The sequence below is a fragment of the Chiloscyllium plagiosum genome, unplaced genomic scaffold (assembly GCF_037043375.1).
Source record: "Chiloscyllium plagiosum isolate Xiang-an unplaced genomic scaffold, Cpla_swu_hap1 HiC_scaffold_10, whole genome shotgun sequence".
Classification (NCBI taxonomy): domain Eukaryota; kingdom Metazoa; phylum Chordata; class Chondrichthyes; order Orectolobiformes; family Hemiscylliidae; genus Chiloscyllium; species Chiloscyllium plagiosum.
The window spans coordinates 12,251,578-12,271,879 of NW_028270148.1; positions in this window are offsets into that span (position 1 = coordinate 12,251,578).

A 20,302-nucleotide genomic window follows, 5' to 3' on the forward strand; every position below is an offset into this window, starting at 1 on the left:
AGTTGACATTATATCATGTGGTTTGATATCAAATTACGCTGTTGGGGTTTGAGACAGACTTACTAAGGAGGAGACAAAGTCAAGAACTGTCTTTCGGCATAGACTTCAAAGTGACCCACTTTATTATGCGTTAGTAATAAATACTGCGTGGTACACATTTATACTAGAGGATGGCTTCCAACTGCATCAGATAAGGTCTACTCTGTCATCTTCTCCTGTCCATGTCCATGTTGCAGTCAGGTCTGGTGTGTCTCATGTCCAAACACCACCCACCGGTGTTGGAGTTGAGTTTGGGCAGGTGCTGTACCCAGTGGCATCAGTGGCGTTGGCATTGCCGAGGACTCATATGGCGAGGAGGTACGATGGTGCTGATGAGTGGACGGCTTTCATTCTAGTGACGGCACAGTGTGGGGGCTCGTGATTGGAGGAGAACTTCACAAGGAGGACTGTACAGTTGAACACTTTTTCTTTATCTCTTTATTCCTCTGCCTTTATATTCCACGTTTTGGTTTAATTATCTATATTTTGAGATGGCGCTGAGAGTGGGGATATGATACAACACGTTTCACTGTATTTTGTCACAAAATACATGTGACAATCAATAAATCAAATCAAATCAGACTGCTCTAATTATGCACAGTGTTGCACAGCTCCATGACATCATCGTAAGACTGCTCCAGAGTCACGTAACAATTTCAAGTCCAATATGACTCTCCTTACTTGACGAAGGATATATTGAATTGAATTATACAGCCATAGAGTCATAGAGATGTACCGCATGGAAACAGACCCTTCGGTCCAACCCGTCCATGCCGGTCAGATATGCTGAATTTGTTGTCACGTGTACTGAGGCACAGTGAAAAGCTTTGTCTTGTGAGCAATACAGGCAGATCACGTAGTGAAATAGCATAGATAAGTAAATAATAGGTAAACAGCGGCAAAAACAAAAACACAGGTACAGGCGAATGTTAAGAGTTTGTGAGTCCATTCAGTATTCTAACAACAGTCGGGTAGAAACTGTTTTGAAACCGGCTGGTGCGTATGTTCAGGCTTCTGTACCTTCTCCCCGATGGTAGAGGTTGTAGAAAAACATTGCCAGGGTGGGATGGATCTTTGAGAATGCTGGTGGCTTTTCCTTGACAGTGGGCCTGGTAGATGGATTCTATAAATGGGAGGTTAGCCTTTGTGAGTGTCCAGGCCGAGTTCACCACTCTCTGTAATCATCTCTGATCTTGAATGATCCAGTTACCAGACCAGGGAATGATACATCCAGACAGAATGCTCTCGATGGCGCACCTGTAAAAGTTGGCAAGGTTATTTGCCGTCATGCCAAATTTCCTCAGTTGTCTGAGGAAGAAGAGCCGTTGTTGGGCCTTTGTAACCAGTGCATCCACATGAAGGGTCCAAGAAAGCTTGTTGTGGATGGCCACTCCCAGGAGTTGACACTCTTCACTCGTTCCACCTCTAAGCTGTTAATGTGCAGGGGGGCATGAGTAATATCCCGCTGAAAGTCAATAATGAATTCCTTGGTTTTGCTGGCATTGAGAGCTAGGTTGTTCTCAGTGCATCATTTTTCCAGGTCTTCCACCTCCTGTCTGCAGTCTGTTTCGTCACCATCTGAGATTCGACTGACTATGATGGTGTCATCAGTGACCTTGTAAATGGCATTAGTCTGGTATTTGGCGACACAGTCATGGGTATACAGGGAGTACAGTAGGGGGCTGAGTATGCACCCCTGGTAGGCTCCAGTATTGAGTGTTAGTGAGGATGAAATATTGACCCTAATTTTTACTGATTGTGATCTGTGGGTCAGGAAACTGAGGATCCAGTTGCAGAGAGTGGGGCTTAGTCTGAGATCACTAAGTTTAGTAATCAGTCTCGAGGGGTAATAGTGTTGAAGGCTGAGTAGGATTCTTACATAGCTGTTCTTGGTGTCAAGATGTTCTCGGGAGAAGTGAAGGGCAAGTGATATGGCATCTGACATGGATCTGTTGGTCCGATAGGCAAATTGGAGTGGGTCAAGAGTAGTGGGGAGACTGGAGTTGATTAATGCCATCGAGGTAAAAACAATGACTGCAGATGCTGGAAACCAGATTCTGGATCAGTGGTGCTGGAAGAGCACAGCAATTCAGGCAGCATCCAAGGAGCTTTGAAACCCATGACCAGCCTTTCAAAGCACTTCATGACCAGCTTTTCAAAGCACTTCATGACCACTGAAGTTAGGCCCACTGAGCAGTAATCATTGAGACATGCTGCATGAGCCTTCTTAGGCACAGGGATGATGTTGGCCCTCTTGAAACAGGTAGGGACAGTGGCCTGTTGCAGAGAGAGGTTGAAGGTGTCTGAGAAGACCTCTGCCAGTTGATCTGCGCATGCCCTGAGTGCACGGCCTGGTATTCCATTTGGTCCCATTGCTTTCCTTGGATTCTCACAAAGGAAAACTGATCTTACCCCTGATGCAGTGACTATTGTGATTGGTTTGTCAGGACTTGTCAGAATAGGTGTTACCTCTCCGCCGAAACTCTGCTCAAAGCGAGCACAGGAGGTGTTGAGACGATCTGGGAGGGATGTGTCATCATCTGCTATCTTACACTGTCTCTTTTTAGAAGCTGTGATGTCATTCAGTCCTTGCCATAGTCGACGGGTGTCTGTCTGGGTCTCTAGTTTGGATCGGTATTGGTCCTTGACTCTCTTAATGGCTCTGTAAAGGTCATACCTGTGTTCCTTATATTTGATTGGGTGTCCTGATCTGAAGGCCTCATGCCTGGTTTTTAGCAGGTTCTGTATGTCCTGATTCATCCAGGGTTTCCTGTTGGGGAACACCCAGATTGACTTCCTCGGTATGCAGTTCTCCACACACTTGCTGATAAAATCTGTGACAGTGGTGACGTACTCGTCCATGGTACCTGCGGACAGTTAGAACATTGCCCAATCAGCCAATTCCAGACAGCACCAGAGCTGATCTGCTTTGGAGGCAGTGCAAAGGAGGTTCCCCAGGTTGATTCCAGAGATGGGGGGGTTACCTTATGAGGAGAGGTTGAGTCGCTTGGGACTGTACTCGCTAAAATTTAGAAGAATGAGAGATGATCTTATAGAAACATATAAAATTATGAAAGGGATAGATACCATCGAGGCAGCCAAGCTGTTTCCGCTGGTGGGTGAGACTAGGACTAGGGGACATGGCCTCAAGATTAGGGGGAGTAGATTTAGGACAGAGATGAGGAGGAAATGCTTTTCCCAGAGAGTAGTGAATCGATGGGATTATCTGCCTCAGGAAGCAGTAGAGGCAACTTCATTAAATATATTCAAGACACAGTAGGATGGGTTTTTGCATGGTAGGGGAATGAAGGGTTATGGGGATAATGCAGGGAGGAGGAGCAGAGACGATGGATAGATTGGCCATGATCTTAATGAATGGTGGAGCAGGCTCGATGGGCTAAATGGCCTATTCCTGCTCCTGTTACTGTGAAACTATGATGCTTCTTCAAAACTCCACAGGCACTTTCAAAATTTCTCCAGCACATTTTTTTTAAACTTCAAAATGTGAAGTGCTTTGGCAGAGAGAAAAACACGAAATAAATGTAAACTTTTCTATTTATTTTTGCCCTTGGTGGCCACGGAATTGTTTTATTAAGAGTGTGCGTTGGTGACAGTTGTGCAGTTGCTTTGCACATGTCTCTTTGCTCCCAACACTAGGGACACGTACTTTAAAGTGGGACACTATTTAAACTTGGAATCTTCAAAACAATTAATGTTGCTGAAACCAGCTCTGTCAATGTGCTTTTGTGTGCATTGATGAGCCAGTATAAAGGTAGCAGGTGTCATATGCATAGTCCAGGCTTCTAATCTTCAGGCAACCAAACAAGCTGTGAGCAGAATTGGTTCAAATTAATTTTGATGCTGTTCAGAATCATTTAACATCTGCAATAACAGTTCTGATCATTCCTCCCTTGGGGCTTGGGGGTGGGCTGGGGGGCCACCATTTTGTCAGGAGCCTCCAGGAATAGTCAGAATTTGAAAAGCTAATTCAAATTCAAAAGCCAAAGATGTGGAGAAGCATCAATACTCGTGTCAAGTTCAGGTAGGATAGCAGCGCAGAATTATTATCTCCTGCGATAGCTCTGCTTTTCTGGGGGCGACTAAGTCAAGTCTATCTTCATGCAGAAATGTGAAGTAATCACAACATGTCTTGTCGAGATGACTAAACATCCGACACCAACTTCTCAAGATATTCAGCAATTGTGAACTCGGTATAGTCCGTATTAAGCAATGTCACCCGACTCACAGGAATCACAAAAGGAGCTGTGAATCTTCTTCTATGATTAATTACGGGCAATGGACTTTCTTGAGATGGAGGAGTGCACAGTCCATCTGTAACTGGGTCACAGCTGATCTGTCAGTATTTGCATTTGCTTTACTTTGTGCCCTTTCTCTGTGTACTTATACCTGTTACTGAGCTATTTGGGGTGATGCTACGCTCTGACTAACCCGTGCTGCACCCAACTGTGGTCACCTAAACTGAGAATCCTTAGAACTCAATTGGTTTTCTCAACTTTAGGCATTCAGGTATCTTCTTCAATAGTTCTTTGAGATTGTTGCAGGTGAACAAAGCCTTGGTTCCAACACTTCTCTAGAAAGTCATGTCTCCTACTGTATAAACCACGCTATGCGTTGTCTATACACAACCATTAGTGGTCTTATAAATGGAGTCATTGCGAAGAAAACAAGATGCAGTAAACCTTTAGAAAACAGATTAAGCTTCAGCCAAGGCATTATGTTCCTCCAGGGGTTAACTGGGATTTATTGCTAAAGGAATAGAGAACAAAAGTAGGGAGGAGTTGCTGCAACTGCACAAGACATTAGTGAGACCACATTTGGAGTACTGTGGACAGTTTTGCTTCCCTTACTTTGAGGAGGGTTGTATTGTATTGGAGACAGTTCAGAGGAGATTCACCAGATTGATTCTAGAGGTGAGAGATTTATCTTATGAAGAGAGATTGAGCAGTTTAGGCCTCTCCTCTCTCATGTTTATAAGAATGAGAAATTTCATTGAGGTATATAAACTCCTAAAGACGATTGACACAGTAGATGTAGAGAGGACAGTTTCTCCTGTGTGGAAATCTAGAATGAGAGATCATAGCTTTAGGATAAGTGGGAGCTGAATTAAACAGGGATGAGAAGAAAGTAAAAACTGAAAGAAATCAGAGCAAAAGCAAAAATTGCCGGAAAAGTGGAGTAGGTCTGACAGCATCCATGGAGAGAAATCAGAGCTAAAGTTTCAGATCCACTGCCCTGTCTTCAGAAACTGATAGTAATGAGGAAAATGTTGTCATTTAGACAAAAGATGAGGTGGGGGGAGGGGGTAGAAGAGTAAACATAAGGTGGAGATAGAGCCCAAAGAGAGAGAGAGAAAAACAGTTGGGCAGACAAAGGAGTGATTTACAGGGGTGAACACGCAAAAAGATTGGAACAAAATTCCTGTCGGAGTGAGAAGCAGGATTCTTTCAGGATGGGCATACCCAGACGAGATGTGGCAGAGTTAAATACTAAACAAAAAAAAATTGGAAAGAACTACGAATGCTGGAAATCAGAAACGAAAACAGAAATTGCTGGAAAACAAGTCTGGCAGCCGTCTGTGAAGATAAATCACAATTAACGTTTCAGATCCAGTGGGCCTGCTTCAGAATTGATGGTAGCTCGGAAAAGGTTGGTATTCCATACTGAATATAGGGTGGAGGGATTACTTCTGTCAAAGGGTCATGAATCTGTGAAATTCACTAGCTCAGAGTGCAGTGGATGCTGGGTCATTAAAGAAGTTTGAGTAAGGGACAGGCAGATTTTTAATTAGTAACAAGTTAATAGGTCACAGGAAGCCAGCAGGAAAGTGGAGTTGAGGCCGAGATGAGATCAGTCATGATCATATTGAATGGTGTATTCCTGCTCATATTTATTACATTGTTATCTCTTAAAGCCTCAGACATGCTGCAGTGGAGACTTAGCAGAATGCTACCAGGTCAAGCAGAGTGTCTATTTAAACAAAGATTTGTTGTCTTCAATCTAATGGAGCTCTTCAATAGGTATGACAGCGTGAATCAGGCTGAACCAGGAGGTGAAATGCCAGGAGGGCTGGGCACCAGAGGGCACAAGTTGAGAGCAAGTAACAAAAGAACTGAAGGCAAGAGGAGGAGAACGCTTTGACACACTGGGTGGTTGAAATCTGGAATGCAGTGCCTGGAAGGAAATCAACAGTCGCTGATTAGTATGTTTGCAGACGATACAAAGATCGGGGGAGCTGCGGTTACTGAGGAAGATTGCCAGAGGATACAGCAGGATATAGATAAGCTGGAGATATGAGCTGAGAAATGGCAGATGGAATTTTAATCTTGACAAATGTGAAGTGGTGCATCTTGGAGGTCAAATTTCTTTTATTCCTTCGTGGGATAAGAGTATCGCTGGCTAGTCTAGCATTTATCATCTATCCCTAATTGCCCAGAGGGCAGTTAAAAGGCAACTAAATTGCTGTGGGTTTGCAGTCACATGCCAGACCAGGTAAAGATGGCAGCTTCATTCACTAGAGGACATTTATGAACCTGGTTTTTCCAACGATCGACAATGGATTCATAATCATCATTAAACTCTCAATTCTCGACTTTATTGAATTCAAATTGCACCATCTACTCTGGCAAAATTCAAACTAAGAACATTGCCAGGGTTTCTAGATTAACAATCCAGTATTAATACCACAAGGCCATTGAATCTTCCACTGCAGAAGGACAGTCTACAGTAAATGGTAGCTTGCAAAAGGTTGGTAGTCATACAGAATATAGGGTGGAGGGATTACTTCTGTCAAAAGGTCATGAATCTGTGAAATTTACTTCGTAGCATTGACATACAGAGGATGTACAGGTCTTCAGCTCCTGAGAGTGGCATCACAAGTGGATAGTGTGATCAACAAGGCACATATTACTCTACATGTTGCAGCTGTATAGAACTTATTTAGGCCATATTTTGGAATATTGCATATAGCTTTGGTCATCACACTACCAGAAGGATGAGGAGGCTTTGGATAACTTACAGAAAAGATTTATCTGGATGTTGCCTGGTTTGGAGGGTATTAGCTGTGAGGAGAGATTGGATAAATTTGGTTTGTTTTCAGCTGAATGTTGAAGGATGAGGGGTGACCTGATAGATGTTCACAAAATGATGAGAGGCATGGATAGAATTGATAGTCAGAGTCTTTTTCCCAGGGGAGTAATGTCAATTACTAAGGAACATAGGGTTAAGGTAAAAGGGGGAAAGTTTAAAGGAGATGTGAGAGGCAAGTTTTTACACAGAGAGTGGTAAATGCCTGGAATGTGCTGGCCCAGGAGGTGGAGGTGAATAATAGGAACAGAGATCAGAGTGATATGGACCACATACAGACAAAAGATTTTCAGTTTAGAAGGGAGCCCTGCATCAGTATAGTCTTGGTAGGCCGAAGAGCCTATTCCTGTGCTTTAGTTTTTTCCTCAGGTACAACGACAGCTTTCAAAGGAAGATTGTACACATCCTAATAAACAAAGCAGTTTAGGACTCTGGGGAAGGAGCAATGGGGTGTCCAAAGATACTAACTGTGTAATTCCATCAAAGAGATGTAGCCAACACAATGGGCCGAATGTCCACTATCTGTGTCAACTGAATCGACAATTTATTTTCCACAAGACCAGCAAAAGTATAAATCAATGGAGGATTGATGATGAATAAGTCCCTCAGTGCCGTCAAGTCCCTTCGGTGACACTCAGTACCGTTTCCCTGGAGAGTTGCTGCTGCTGCTGATAAATTGCAGTGGTCACTTTAACCCAATCCTGGGCTGCTCACAGCGTTCTCGTTTAAAATTACCATCCACACTCAGATGGACAAAAATTCAGCAGCTGAGATATTGAGAATGGATTCCTCTGAGATTTTGCAAGCACACGTTCAGCTCACTGCATGGTAATGAAGAGCAGTGAACAACAATCCTGAATCTCCAATAACCTCCTCTTTGGAAGCAGCGATATCATCGAGGAACTGCAGGTACTGTAGCTTGGGTTTTCAGGAATTATCATATGCAAAGACTCAGAAACATCCAGTTATCTTCCATGATTTTCACCTTTCCTGTGTATTTTCCATCTAATTCAGAACAAAAGGGCTATCGCAATACATGCACATACTATAAAAGGAGTTACATTTAAAGGCATGCTGACTATTTTGAAGACTTCAGAATTGACCAGAAGCTTATTGTCACTTGTTGCTGACCAGCAGAGCTGTAGAAATAAGGCACTTTAATTTGAAAAGTCACTTGGTAACATCAAACCTATGTATTGCTGAAAAAGAGACATGCTTGCACTCATCAGGACAAGTTCAAGAATGTCAAATTTCAAAGGGAACAACAATTTAAATTGCCTGTGAGATGGGTGCTCATTGGTTGGTAAGTTGACACTGATGGGTTGAGGATTTTAACATGTGGCGCTGGAAAAGCACAGCTGGTGAGGCATCATCCGAGGAGTAGGAGAGTCGATGTTTCGAGCATAAGCCCTTCATCAGGAATGTGAGAGAAAGGGGAGCCCAAGGAGGCTGAGAGACAAATGGGAGGGGGTTGGGTCTGGGGAAAGGTAGCTGTGTGAGTATGATAGGTAAATGAAGGTGGGATATAATGGTGATAGGTCGGAGAGGAGGGTGGAGCAGTTCATAGTAAGGAAGATAAACAGATAGGACAGTTCAAGGGAGCGGTGCTAAGTTGGCAAGTTGGATCGGGAAAATGTTGGGGGGAGGGGAGATGAGGAAAATGGTGAAATCAACATTGATTCCATGTGGTTGGAGGGTCCCAAGGCGGTACATGAGGTATTCTTCCTCCAGGCATCGGGTGGATAGAATTTGGCGGTGGAGGAGGCCAAGGACTTGCATGACCTTAGTGGAATGGGAGGGGGAGTTGAAGTGTTTGGCCACAGGGCAATGGGGTTGATTGGAGTGTGCGGCCCAGAGATGTTCTCTGAAACATTCCACAAGTTGGCCTTCTGTCTCCCCAACGTAGAGGAGATCACATCGAGAGCAACAGACACAGTAGATGAGGTGTTTGGATGTGCAGGAAAATCTCTGCCGGATGTGGAAAGATTCTTTGGGACCTCGGATGGAGGTGAGGGGTGAGGTGTAGGTGCAGGTTTTACACCCCTTGTGGTAACAAGGGAAGGTGCTGGGAGTGGAGGATGGGTTGGTGGGGGGCATGGAACTAACAAGGGGGTCGCGGAGAGAATGGAGTCTGTGGAACACAGATGTGACAGGGAGGCAAATATATCATTGATGGTGGGGTCTGACTGTGGGTGGCAGGAGTGGCAGATGGTGATGTATTGTGTCTGTAAGTTGGTGGGGTGGACGTTGAGGACCGGGGCGGGGGGGTGGTTCCGTCTTGTTGCAATTGGAGAGGTGGGGCTCAAGGGCAGAGGTGCGGGAAGTGGAGGATATGCATTGTTGACCATGTGGGAGGGGAAACTGCTGTCCTTGAAGTAGGAGGCCATCTGGGATGTTCTGGAGTGGAATTGGACCTCCTGGGAGCAGTTGCAGCGGAGGCAGAGGAATTGGGAGTAAGGGATAGCGTTTTTACAGGAGTGGTAACGGGAGGAGGTGTGGATCAGGTAGCTGTTGGAGTTGGTGGGTTTGAAGTAGAGGTCTGTGTTAAGTTGGTCACTGGAAATGGAGATGGAAAGGTCCAGGAAGGGGAGGGAGGTATCCGGGATGGTCCAGCTGAACTTGAGGTCAGGGTGGAAGGTGTTCATGGAGTAGATGAATTGGATACAATGCATCATCCTCACAATTTCCAACATCCATGAACAGACCCCACCACCAGGGATATATTTCCCTCCCAGCCTTATCTGCTTTCCGCAGAGATCATTCCCTCTGTGATTCCCTCGTTAAGTTCATGTCCCCCACCAACCTACCCTCCACTCCCAGCACCTTCTCTTCTCACCACAAGAAGTATAAAATTGACACCCATTAAACCCCCTCATCCCAATCCAAGGCCCTAAAGGATCCTTCCACATGCAGAAGAGATTTTCCTACACCTCCAAGCACCTCATCTACTGTGTCTGTAGCTCTTGATGTGGTCTCCACTACATTGGGGAGACAGGATGCCAACTTGTGGTACATTTCAGAGAACATCTCCGGGCCACATACCCCAATCAACCCCACCGCCCTATGGCTGAACACTTCAATTCCCCCTCCCACTCCACCAAGGACATGCAAGTCCTGAACCTGCTCCACCGCCAAATTCTAGCCATCTGACGCTTGGAGAAAGAACACCTCACATTCCACCTTGGGACCCTCCAACTACACAGGATTAATGTTGATTTCACCAGTTTTCTGATCTCTCCTCCCCTGACCTTATCCCAGATCCAATCCCCCAACTCAGCACCTCCCTCTTGACCTGTCCTATCTGTCCATCTTCCTTCCCACCTATCTGCTCCACCCTCCTCTCCGACCTATCACCTTCACTTCCACCTTCATCCACCTATTGCACTCTCAGCTACCTTCCCCCCAACCCCCCTCCTATTTATCTTTCCGGACCCTTGCACCCATCTGCCCACCTCACATTCCTGATGAAGAGCTTATGCTCGAAACGGCAACTCTCCTGCGCCTCGGATGATGCCTGACCAGCTGTGCTTTTCCAGCACCACACTTATTGACTCTGAACTCCAGCATCTGCAGTTCTCTCTTTCTCCTAAGTGGTTGGTTGAGGTGTTGCCATAGAGAATGAACCAGGGAAGTACTGCCTGCATGCACCCCCTCCCATCCACCACTATCACGCTTTTGTTTAACTAATGCTGCTTTCGCAGAGGTAAAGTCCGTGTGTATGAATATCAACACCTTTCAACAAGGACAAATGGGCCACATTGTGAGGAAGACTGTCATCTCAAATTAGTTGTTTATGCAATTCCTGACACATTCTGGGTTGGTCAGCAACTGATGTCCAACTGGAGAATCCATTAAATAGTACCTTTCATAGCCTCAGAATTGGGGATGATAAAGGAGCAGGAGGAATTGGAGAGCACTGAAATTCCTAACAAGCAAATAGATGACCAATAGAGGTTGAAGAGAAATTGAGTGATAACACATTGACCTTGAGGCAATGATACAGAGATTATTCTAAAGTACTTTACAGTCAATTCTGTACTTTTGTGGCCTTGTTGCTCTGGATGTAGGTTTGCTCACTGAGCTGGAAAGTTCATTTTCAGACGTTTTGTCACCATGCTAGGTAACATACTATGCTTCGTCCGGAGGCTCACTGAAGATGCTACCTAGTATGGTGACAAAACTTCTGAAAATGAACCTTCCAGCTCAGCGAGCAAACCTGCATCCAGAACCTCAACCTGAGCTACAAATCTTCTCAAAACTCACCTTGTTGCTCTGTTAGGGAACACAGCAACAAATTAACACCTGGTAAGATCCAATAAACAGCACTCTCTAAATTTAAATAATGCTGATTTTGCTTTGTTCACCTCCTGTACAGTGAAACATTGTGTGCCTTGCTCTGTCTAAGCACCCTATGATCGCTATGTCTTTGTTTGCTATGAGCTGCCTACACTGCTCACAAAACAAAACTTTTCACTGTACTTTGGTACATGTGACTGCAACAAAATCAAAAATCAAATCTGATGAAGGGCTTTTGCCCGAAACATCAATTTTCCTGTTCCTTGGATGCTGCCTGACCAGCTGTGCTTTTCCAGCACCACTCTGATCTTGACTCTAACCTCCAGTATCTGCAGTACCCACTTCTGCTGAGTTGGACCGAAGGGTCTGTTTCCGTGCTGTGCATCTCTATAACTCTGTGACTTTATGACCACCTCACTCCAGTGAAAACCATAACAAACTCAGTGGGACAAAGAATTTAGTACTGAAACAATAATAGGTGTACTGAGTGGCTGAGATGTAAAATGAGGTGGGTGCATTGATTGAAAAAATGTGTATTATTTCTGAGACATTCACTCATACTAATACAAGAACATCACGCAGATGGTGAAAGCATGTTCAACAGGTGATAAGTGGAATGTTGAGCATCTCAATAGTTCGGAACGTATTTTACTTCAGAGAACATTTCAGCCAGCTGTTCCTGAAATGGCTGTTAATGCACAAAGGTTAATCAAAAATCCATTTTGCTCTTTGCTATGAGATAGACCCTTGTAGGGGGAACCTTTGGTCTCTGGAGTGAAGCCAGCTGGAGAAACAATAGTTGACTTTGTGGATGGGATGTGAAAAACGATTTTTCCAACGAGACACATAGTCATCATTTGTCCTGAGCTAAGATAAAACATTCCTGTTGAAACTATCCTTAAAATAGCTACATTTTCTGCTGTTGGAGCATGTCCTATTACTTCTGCCTTTCTGACGCCATCCATTACTTGTTGCAAATTGCCTGATTGCCAGTATTAACTCATATTGATATAATGTTGGCCACCTTTCTGCAAAAACAACATTTGTTTTCAGTGTGCATTCAGAGAACAAAGGACCTATGGCTCATTGAATCTCATCTCGACAGAATAGTGATCCGACTGTGTTTTCGGTGCAGCCTTTGTAATCCAGCTTGATTTATTTCAGGACTGATACCAATAAATTTACACTTCTTAAAAGTATTAAGGAATGTGGAGATAGTGCAGAAATTGGTATTGAAGTAGAGGATCAGCCATGATTTCATGGAAGAGCTCAGAACGCTAAATGGTCCACGTCTGCTTGTCTTCCCTATGTTCCCTGCTCTCTCCTGAAGCATGGTTCCTCATTGAGGCACTGAAGTGTCACCCACATTGGTGGGGTTCAAGGAGAGCATGGCCTTGGGTCCACAAGAGCATTAGGAAGAGGATGAGACCACTCAGCCCCACCAACCTGTTCTGTCATTAAATCGGATAGTGTATGATCTCCACCGCATCATTTTCCCGCTTTTGCTCCCTACCACTTGACACTCATATCCGTCATAGTAATCTATCATTCTCACCCTTGTAAGTTCCATAGCCTTTTGGGAGAGATAATCCCAAATTCCCACGCTCTTTATGATCTCAGGATATCCTAAAGCACTTTACAAGTTATTTTCTTTTCAGTGTCAGCATCGTTATGGAATCATAGAATCTTACAACGAATAAACAAAGACCAAAGAAAGTTACAGCACAGGAACAGGCCCTTCGGCCCTCCAAGCCTGCGCTGATCCAGATACTCTATCTAAACCTGTCGCCTATTTTCTAAGGATCTGTATCCCTCAGCTCCCTGCTCATTCATGTACCTGATCAGGTACATCTTAAGTTGTGCTATCATGCCTGCCTCTACCATCTTCACTGGCAACGTGTTCCAGGTACCCATCACCCTGCGTGTAAAGAATTTTCCACACATATTTCCCTTAAACATAGGCAAAGTTTTTTCCCTGGGATCGGGGAGTCCAGAACTAGAGGGCATAGGTTTAGGGTGAGAGGGGAAAGATAAAGAAGATACGTAAGGGGCAACTTTTTCACGCAGAGGGTGGTACGTGCATGGAATGAGCTGCCAGAGGAAATGGTGGAGCCTGGTACAATTGCAACATTTAAGAGGCATTTGGATGAGTATATGAATAGGAAGGGTTTGGAGGGATATGGGCCGGGTGCTGGCAGGTGGGACTAGATTGAGCTGGGGTATCTGGTCGGCATGGACAGGTTGGACCGAAGGGTCTGTTTCCATGCTGTACATCTCTATGACTCTATAACTGCAGAGCAAACATGGATTTACCTTCAAATAGCTGTTCCCAATCCACATTCCCCAGCTCCTGCTGAATTTTGCTATTGTTGGCCTTTCCCCAGTTTAGCACTTTTCCTTTAGGACCACTCTTGTCTTTGTCCGTGAATATTCTAAAACTTACGGAATTTTGATCTCTATTCCCAAAGTAATCCCCTACTGAAATTTCAAGCGCCTGACCCGGTCTCATTCCCCAACACCAAGTCCAGTATGGTCCCTTCCTGAGTTGGACTATTCATATTCTGCCTAGAAAACCCTCCTTGATGCTCCTTACAAATTCTGCTCCATCTAAACCTCTAACACTAAGTAAATCCAAGTCAATGTTGGGAAAATTAAAATCTCCTATCACCACCACCCTGTTGCTCCTAATCTTTCCATAATCTGTTTACATAGTTGTACCTCTATCTCATGCTCACTGTTGGGAGACCTGTAGTACAGCCCCAACATTGTTACCGTACCCTTCCTATTTCTGAGTTCTGCCCACAATGCCTCGTTGGCTCAAGTCCTCCATTGTGCCCTCCTTCAGCACAGCTGTGATATCCTCTCTGACCAGTAATGCAACTCCTCCACCCCTTTTACGTCCCTCTCTATCCTGCCAGAAGCATCGATATCCTGGGATATTTAGTTGCCAATCATGCCCTTCCCTTGACCAAGTCTCAGTAATAGCAATAACGTCACACTCCCAGGTACTAATCCAAGCCCTAAGTTAATCTGCCTTACCTACTACACTTCTCACAGTAAAACAAATACACCACAGACCACCAGTCCCTTTGTATTCGTCATCTGCTCTCTGCCTACTCTTCCACTTAGTCATGCTGACTTCATTATCTAATTCCTTACAGGCTTTAGTTACTACCTCCTTCCTGCCCACTAATGCCCTCATTTGGTTCCCATCCTCCTGCCATATCAGTTTAAGCCCTCCCCAAAAGCATTAGCATTCATTCATTCGTTCATTCACTGTACAGTGGGAAAGTAGTACATTCAGTCAATCGAGTCCACACTCACCCTCCAAAGGGTATCCCACCCAGACCCATCCCCCTACCCTATCCCTATAACCTTGCACTTGCCATGGCTAATCCAGCTTGCCTACACATCCCCAGAACTACAGGCAATTTAGATTTTAGATGTTTTAGATTACTTACAGTGTGGAAACAGGCCCTTTGGCCCAACAAGTCCACACCGACCCGCAACCCACCCAGACCCAATCCCATACATCTAACACTACAGGCAATTTAGTGTGGCCAATTCACCTAACCTGCACATTTTTAGACTGTGGGAGGAAACCGGAGCACCCGGAGGAAACCCACGCAGACACGGCGAGAATGTGCAAACTCCGCACAGTCAGTCGCCTGAGGCGGGAATTGAATCCGGGTCTCTGGCACTGTGAGGCAGCAGTGCTAACCACTGTGCCACCGTGCCACCCGTTTAGGATGGCCAATCCACCTAACTTGTGTATCTCTGGACTGTGGAAGGAAACTGTCGTACCTAAATGAAGGAAAACATGACTCCCAATCTGCGCACAGCAAAATCCTGGAAGCTGCAGTGAGATGAAAGGTCTTGTTATTTGTTTTAATGGAATTGAACAGGGAAGACACCCCTCCACTTTGAGTATTGCTTTAGAATCTGCTGTATCCACCTGCGAGGGTGGGTGGGGCCTCTGATTAATAGAAGACGGTATTGCATGTGTACCTCATCTTTACAAGAGTTCAACATTAAGACTCCATGCGCTGTTCATATACAATGTTGTGACTTTGCCTGGTAACTGGTGTACAAACTTCACTCCCACAGAACTCAACTGGTTTGTTGTAATATTTGTTTCATAACTTGTGATGTGTTTCACTGCTTTTAATAAACTAACCCACTGAGTCAATTAATCACTAATGAGTGACTGATTTTTAGATTATTAGCATGACAGATGACACCTTACACTGCGTAGTGTTCCCTCAACGCTGCATTGCGTTTTTAAATCAGTCTGTACAGGCGGGTTATTGCACATCTCTGGAGGAGATGGTAATTGAACCCAGGCTCTCCTGGTTCAGAGGTAGGGATACTACCACTATACCACACACTCCTTTCATGCCGCTAGTCTTGTGTTTTTAGTGAATGGTGCACTGACTACTGGATCACCACTTCTGCATCAGCACCAGCCATGGTAATGTGGTCAAGTTCCTTATTGGCATGAATCCACATGTGGCACCTGATACCACTTAATAACTTCTTAAGGGTAGTGCTTTCTCAAGGGTCCTCTTGTGGCACAGTGGTAGTGTCCCTGAACCAGGAGACCCAGGTTCAAGTCCACCTGCCCCACAGGTGTGTAATCTCATCTGTGAACAGGTTGATTCAGAAAAAAAGTCACATTTTCTCTCCAATCTAATTGAGTTACAGATTTAAAAAAAAAGAACTGCTGGAAATCACAAACAAAAACAAAAGTCGCTGGAAAAACTCAGGAGGTCTGGCAACATTTGAGGAGGGAAAGTAGAGTTAATGCTTTGAGTCCAGCAACCCTGGTCTGAATTCGGATTTCTCTCGACAGATGCTACCAGACCTGCTAAGTTTAAAGCAATTTCTTTTTTTTTCAGACTGATCACTGTAGTTTAGCTTGTAAACATCCTGCATGAAAAGAAGAGCACTGCTCCTTTAAGTGGTCCACCAGGCAGAGTCACACATTAAGAATACCACTTGATAAGAAATGCAAACATATGTCATCAATAAAATGCATAGTCCATCCATGGACTCCATTTACCCATCTCATTGCCGCAGAAAAGCTGTCAACATCATCAAAGATCCCTCCTAACCCAGTAATGCTCTCCGACAACCTCTTCCGTCAGGCAGAAGATACAGACGCTTGAACACATGCACAAACAGGTTCAAGAACAGCTTCTTCCCTGCTGTTATGAGACTGTTGAATGGACCTCTCTAAATTCAAATAATGTGGATCTTGCTTTGCGCACCTCTTGTACAGCTGTAACCCTGTATACCTTGCTCTGACAAGCACCCTCTGCTCTGTATTTCCTTGCTTACTATGATCTGCCTGTACTGCTCGTAAAACAAAACTTTTCACTGTAATTAGGTACATGTGACTACAATACATCAAATCAAATCAGAAGTGACAAACTGTTGCTTCATATTGCTCTAACTCAGCACACACTTAGTATGAAGAACATCACTGCAGTATGCAATTCCTTATGCACCATTATTGCTCATCTGGCAGATGAGGATAATTTCCAAAATGAACATTATTTTGAAGAAATAATGATGTTTAGTTGCACAGTTCCTCACTGGACATCAGAAAGCACCAAGCTGCTTAACCCTGAAATCATTGCTGTGGCTTGGGATACACAGCAGCCAAATGGGAAGGCACCAGCCTGTGGCATTACTGCTTGACTGTTAATCCAGAGACCCAGGGGCTGGAGATCTGGGTTCGAATCCTGTCATAGCAGAGGGTGGAATTTGAATTCAATAAAAATCTGGAATTAAGGGTCTAATGATGACAATGAAGCCATTGCTGATTGCTGTAAAAGTGCATCCAGTTCAGTGGAAACTGCCATCCTTACCTGGTCTGGGCTGCATGTAACTCCAGAACCACAGCAATGCAGTTGATTCCTAATTGTTTTCATGGTAATTAAAGATGGGCAATAAATGCTGGCCTTGCCAGTGACATGTTGAACCCATGAATGAATTTTTTTTTAAATTACACACAGCAAGATGCCAGGGACAGTAACATGACAATAGCCAGGTAAATGAACATTAGCAGTGCAGTTAGAGAGAGAACTTTTCTCCAAGATCCAGGAAAGAACCTCCTGCAGTGGGTGTTGGGGAAGGGTGGGAGGGAGTAGACGTTGTTTTTGAAGTGTTAGCTCCATCATTCCTGTGCCTTCTGACTGCCTTGTTTACATTCCTCTCCCGTTTCCACCATCACTGCTCATGGCTTTAATCATCAAGACCAGTAATTCCTGGAAAGACCTTCTGCACAGGCCGTTTCAGTCATAGAGTCATAGAGTCATAGAGATGTACAGCATGGAAACAGACCCTTCAGTCCAACCCATCCATGCCGACCAGATATCACAACCCAATCTAGTCCCACCTGTCAGCACCCGGCCCATATCCCTCCAAACCCTTCTATTCATATACCCATCCAAATGCCTTTTAAATGTTGCAATTGTACCAGCCTCCACCATTTCCTCTGGCAGCTCATTCCATACACAAAACACCCTCTGCGTGAAAAAGTTGCCCCTTAGGTCTCTTTTATGTCTTTCCCCTCTCACCCTAAATCTATGCCCTCTAGTTCTGGACTCCCTCACCCCAGGTCTATTTATCCTATCCATGCCCCTCATAATTTTGTAAACCTCTATAAGGTCACCCCTCAGCCTCCGACGCTCCAGGGAAAACAGCCCCAGCCTGTTCAGCCTCTCCCTGTAGCTCAGATCCTCCAACCCTGGCAACATTCTTGTAAATCTTTTCTGAACCCTTTCAAGTTTCACAACGTCTTTCCAATAGGAAAGAGACCAGAATTGGACGCAATATTCCAACAGTGGCCTAACCAATGTCCTGTACAGCCGCAACATGACCTCCCAACTCCTGTACTCAATACTCTGACCAATAAAGGAAAGCATACCAAACGCCTTCTTCACTATCCTATCTACCTGCGACTCCACTTTCAAGGAGCTATGAACCTGCACTCCAAGGTCTGTTTGTTCAGCAACACTCCCTAGGACCTTACCATTAAGTGTATAAGTCCTGATAAGATTTGCTTTCCCAAAATGCAGCACCTCGCATTTATCTGAATTAAACTCCATCTGCCACTTCTTAGCCCATTAGCCCATCTGGTCCAGATCCTGTTGTAATCTGAGGTAACCCTCCTCGCTGTCCACTACACCTCCAATTTTGGTGTCATCTGCAAACTTACTAACTGTACCTCTTGTGCTCACATCCAAATCATTTATGTAAATGACAGTCTTGTCTCCCAGTCCTTCAGAGACCTTCTCAAACCTCTCTCAGTGGAAATACTGTCGTGATTCTCCTTCTCCTACATGGTTACTGCTTAACATTCATTCCACCACTCTGCAGATCCTTCTGAATTTTTACATGACAGATACACTACATATGAGATGCTACAAACAAACGAGTTGTCAGTGCAGGCTGATGTCTACTGTGACTCAGTGGATGGATGGTACTTTCACTTCTCAGTCAGAAAGTTTTGAGATCAAAAGTGACTTGAAGGGCTTTTGCCCGAAACATCGATACTCCTGCTCCTCAGATGCTCCCTGACCTGCTGTGCTTTTCCAGCACCACTCTAATCTAGAACAAAATCTAGTCTGACATTCTAGCGAGGTGCTGAGAGAGTGCTGCACTGTTCGAGTTGCTATCTTTCACGTGAAAGTTGAAATCAGGATGGTGTTTGCCATTTCAGATGAATGGACAAGGTCCCATCGCAGTCGGTTCTGCTATAACACACAGTTCTTCAATGCGAATTGGCAATAACGCGATTGAAGAATTTAGACCATTATTTGTAGAACGTGATTTGTCCATACCGGTATTGGCTATAATACGATTCCAGCCCCACTAGTTTAAATGGTGCTGCTATTACTCGATTTTCTTATAACGCATAGGAATGGAACTGTCACATTATATCTGAACCGACTGAAGTCAAATAACAGCAAGAGTTTCTTCCCTGCACTTTGGACAACATCTATGCCTCAATTAACGTCACAGATAAAGAAAGTATGCAGATTATCTGATCAAGTCTCACCTTGCTGTTTGTGAGATCTTTCTGTAGACAAATTGGCCACCACTTTTAGACCTCTAAGAAAATAGTTCATGACTCACAACGAAGATATAGCCCCTCCAAAAAAATCCCAAAGGATGCTGGAAATTAAAAACAAATTCAGAAATCTGCTGGAAAAGCTCAGCAGGTCTGGCAGGGGAGAGAACAAAGTGAACCTTTTGGGTCCAGTGGCCCTTCCTCAGAACTGAGTGATATCAGTGAGGAAGATTTACAAGGATGTTGCCAGGATTGGAGGGTTTGAGCTATAGGGAGAGACTGAATAGGCTAGGGCTATTTTCCCTGGAATGTTGGAGACTGAGGGGTGACCTTATAGAGGTTTATGAAATCACAAGGAGCATGGATAGGGTGAATAGCCAAGGTCTTTTTTCCCAGGATAAGGAAGACTAAAACTAGAGGTTAAGATTTCAGGTGAGAGGGGGAAAATATAAATGGGACCGAAGAGGCAACTTTCTCATGCAGAGGACAATAAGTGTATGGAATGAGCTGCCAAAGGAAGTGGTGGAGGTTGGTACAATTAAAATATTTAAAAGGCATCAGCATATGTATATTAATAGGAAGAGTTTAGAGGGATATGGACCAAATGCTGTCAAATGGGACTAGATTAATTTGGAATATCTAGTCGGCATAGACGAGTTGGACTGAAGGGTCCTTTTCTGTGCTGTACATCTCTATGACCCTAAGATTCTAACCATTGTAGGAAGGGGCTAAACCAATCATGACTAACCAGGGGAATTAAGAATGGGATCAAATTGAAAGGAA